The sequence below is a fragment of the Bufo gargarizans genome, chromosome 2, assembly GCF_014858855.1.
Source record: "Bufo gargarizans isolate SCDJY-AF-19 chromosome 2, ASM1485885v1, whole genome shotgun sequence".
Classification (NCBI taxonomy): Eukaryota; Metazoa; Chordata; class Amphibia; order Anura; family Bufonidae; genus Bufo; species Bufo gargarizans.
The window spans coordinates 554,521,683-554,526,284 of NC_058081.1; positions in this window are offsets into that span (position 1 = coordinate 554,521,683).

Here is a 4,602-nt window from a genome sequence, read left to right on the forward strand (position 1 = left end):
CACTCCGTCACACGCCTGCTCCTTCCACTTTATTAATGAAGCAAGCGAAGCAGGCGCGTGATGGAGTGAGTGACGTTACACTGCCAGCCGGCCTACTACAGATCCCCCATAACAGTGCGTCATCCACAGATGTCACCATGACCTGTGCATCATCCACAGATCCCCTCCATAACAGTGTCATCCACAGGTGCTCCCATAACAGTGCGTCATCCACAGATGCCCTGATAACAGTGCGTCATCCACAGATGCCCCCATAACAGTGCGTCATCCACAGATCCCATCCATAACAGTGCGTCATCCACAGATGCCCCCATAACAGTGAGTCATCCACAGATCCCATCCATAACAGTGTCATTTACAGATCCCCCATAATAGTGTCATCTACAGACCACCATTAGTTCAAAACCCACCAAAAGCACACCTTTTGGTTAAAAATATTTGTTTTATTATTTTCCTTCTCAAAAACCTAGGTGCATCTTATAAAGCGAAAAATACAGCCCTACTGAAAACCTTTGGAGAATCCTCAAGCAAAAGATCTATGAGGATAGGAGGCAGTTGACATCAAAGCAGTAGCTATGGGAGGCTATTCTGAGATCCTGCAAAGAAATTCAAGCAGAAACTCTCCAAAAACTCACAAGTCAGGCTACTTTCACACTTGCGTTCGGGGCTCCGCTTGTGAGTTTCGTTTGAAGGCTCCCACAAGCGGCCCTGAACGGATCCGTCCAGCCCTAATGCATTCTGAGTGGATGCGGATCCGCTCAGAATGCATCAGTCTGGCGGCGTTTGGCCTCCGCTCCGCTCAGCAGTTCGGGTGTCCGCCTAGGCCGTGCGGAGGCAAACGGATCCGTCCAGACTTACAATGTAAGTCAATGGGGATGGATCCGTTTGAATTTGACACTATATGGCTCAATCTTCAAACGGATCCGTCCCCCATTGACTTTCAATGTAAAGTCTGGACGGATCCGTCTGAAGCTACTTTCACACTTAGAATTTTTTCTACAATATAATGCAGACGGATCCGAACGGATCCCATCGTCTACATTATATGAGCGGATCCGTCTGTGCAGACACCAGACTGATCCGCTCTGAACGCAAGTGTGAAAGTAGCCTTAAATGGATGCAAGAATTGTAAAGGTGAAATCGAAGAAAGGGTCCTATGGTAACATGTAACTTGGTCTGTTAAAGGAGTTATTCCATGACTAATGTAAAAAAATTAAAATCAGACATCATATAGTACATGACAATACCTTTCTAACAAAGAACCAGTCCTGTACCTCACATGGATCCAGAGATCTCCCCATTCATTGCTCTGCTAGATTTATATCAAGCTGGCAGCTCAAAGGGAGTGTCTCAGATCTCCATATCACATCTCAGGAGGCTGTGAAGGATGAAACTGAGCAAGTGCGGCCATCTAAGTGAGCAGGACAAAGAAATAAGAAAAAAAAAAAAAACAGCAGATGGTGCTGTACAGATACTGGGGAAAAAAGGGGGGGGGGTGTTAGGACCCGTCTTACAAAGATCGCCTTGACGTTCGGCAGACGGGCTCAAATGGTTTTATACAAAATACATTTGCCAAGCATCTAACTTTATAAATACACGTAGCATTAGCACTATAATATTTTTTGTGACTATGGCATTATTGTACTTTATCTGGTTTGCAGGGTGCTGCTGCATTTCCTTTTTTTTTTCTGTTTTCAGCCATGGCAGCGTGCACCTGCGCATTGGGAGGTGCTGACTAACCACCTTTTCTTTGCAGATTTACAATGCTGGAGATATGGCACTCCTAGCGAGTTGTGCACTCCTGATTAGCCTGTCTGCCCCATAGGCTGATTTTAATTAGTTTCAGTATAACGCTGGGGCCTGCTCTCACTACATCCATTGGAAGCTGTCTAGCACAGGAAAGGTATGGAGTGGGCTCGGCATGCATGTTGGTTCCTGCATCCCTTGTAAGTAATGGAGGCCATTTTGGCACCAAATATGGTAAAAGGCAGAGTGGACCCAGCATGCATGTGGATCCAACACTTTCTGAACTTTATGGCGGCCATTATGGCGCATAACAGGTAGTATTTGGTGTTAGGACCCGTCTTACAGAGATCGCCTTGACGTTCGGCAGACGGGCTCAAATGGTTTTGTACAAAATCTATTTGCCAAGCATCTCACTTTATAAATAAGCGTAGCATTAGCACTAAACTATACTTTATGTGGTTTTACTTTATGTGGGCCCCGCTCACAGCATTCTTTATATGTATAGTCATGGGAGCTTTGTATAATATTTTTTGTGACTATGGCATTATTTTACTTTATGTGGTTTTCAGGGTGCTGTTGCATTCCCTTTTTTTCTCTCTGTTTTCAGTCATGGCAGCGTGCACCTGTGCATTGGGAGGTGCTGCCTAACCCCCTTTTCTTTGCAGCTGTACACATACAGTCACCGCCGGCCCTGGGAGAGATCTTAGAAGTTCAGATAGACGGAAGACTCAGATTTCTCTTGTTTTCATTGTTGCTGACAGGTTTCCACCCCTTTGCAGATGCTGCTCATTATCAGTCAGGTGGCTCTTCATATGTTCAGCTTCTCACTTGTTTCCCTGCGGCTGATAGTTCTTCTGTGGAGTGCTCTGCTTGTGTGGTGGTTCTCCTGTTCCAGTTACATCTCAAGCTAAGTCCTTATTCCTTTTCTTTGTGTGTCTGTTGTGACTAGGCCTCAGGGAGACACTAGCTCCTTCAGTTTGGAATGAGCCAGGTTGCCTCTTTCCCTGTTCCCTAAGCTGAGGGTTTGGTGCAGTGTTGCAGCAGTCTTAGGTTCCTGTGCATGTGCATTTCTACCTTTGAGATTTGCACATGTTGTTAGCAGCTTAGGGAGAGTATCAGAGATTGCTAGGAGGTGACTTCTTCGTTCCCTAGGTTTGGGGCCTAGTCTTTAGTTGTTTAGTTGTGGTTTCCTTTGGTTGTTTTTCCTTCCCCGTACTTCCCGTGACAGATACATTTTATTGAATAACTTAGTGGCTATGCAAAATTTGTAATTACATACAATTACAAAAGAATTCAGATCCAGGTGCTGGTATGAAAACTGTAGAATATTTTTCATGTGACAACCCCTTTAAGATGTTTTTCATTGAAATAGCTTTTGATTTCAGTATATGTGACCTCTTAACGCTGCAAATTTAACAATTTACCACTCAGTTTTTTACAACCTAAGGGCTCATGCACACAAACCTATGTGTTCAGTTTCGTGCATTGGGCACCGCAATTTGCGGTCCCCAATGCACTTAGAACGGTCGTGCAGGCTCCAGGACAGATTCAGACCCATTCAACTTGAATGGGTCTGCATCCCTCTGTTCCACAAAAAGATAGGACTTAATCAGTACAGTGTCTGGTTGTTACTAACAGCTAGGCAGATCGCAAATTGGGGATCTTCAAAACACAGATACCGGCCAGTGTGCCTTCCACATTTTGAGGAACGGAACATGCTCCTCCATAATAGAAATGCCTATTCTTTTCTGCAAATACGGGAAAGAATAGGACATGTTCTATCTTTTTTTGCTGGACCACGGAATGAATGTGTCCAAATCCGATGCACAAAATTGTGGAACGGATGCGCACAGAAAAATACTGTTGTGTGACTTGGCATTAATACAGACTGTTTCAATGCAATACAATATGTATTGTACTGTATTTAAACAGGGATCATACTCTCATAAGTTGAAGTCCCATAGTGGGACTTAAAATAAGATAAAAATGTCTTATAAAAGTAAAAAAGTTTCAAGTGTAAAAAAAAAAGCGTCCTTTCCTCTCATCAAGACATTAACAAATGAAAAAAATAGACATATTAGCCTAATGAACAGTGTAAAAAACAGATGAACACTGTAAAAAAAATTAAAATAAATGGTGCCAGAAAAGCCATCTTTTGGTCACCCCGCCTAACAAAAAGCATAATGTAAAGCATTAAAATGGGAAAGGTCACCTCATCCCACAAAAAAACACCAGAAAATTTTTAAATAATATGGCTTTTAAGGACTATTTCAGTTATGAAGTCACTTTGTGGGGCTTACACAGTAGAAACCAACCATAAATGACCACATTTTGGAAATTACACCCCTCAAGTTATACAAAACTGACTTTACAAACTATTAATCCTTTAGGTGTTCCACAAGAATTAAAGCAAAATGGAGGAGAAATTTTAAAATGTAATTTTCTTTGGGCAGATTATCCATTTAAATCCAATTTCCCTGTAACACGGCAAAGGTTAACAGCCAAAGAAACCTCAGTATTTATTACCCTTATTCTGCAGTTTACAGAAACACCCCATATGTGGTCATAAACTGCTTTATGGGCACACGGCGGGGTACAGAGGGAAAGGAACGCCATATTGTTAACAGAGGGCAGATTTAGCTGGAATGGTTTTCAGGTGCCATGTCCCTGAGGTACCCCTAGAAAGAAAACCCCAAAAAGTGAACGCATTTTGGAAACTACCCTCTCAATGAATAAGTCTAGTGATGAAGCGAATGCTTTGACCCAGCAAGTGTTTTACAGAATTTAGAAACACATGGCTGTGAAAATGAAAAATTAACTTTTATTTCCAATATAAAGTTGCTTTAGCCCCAAATA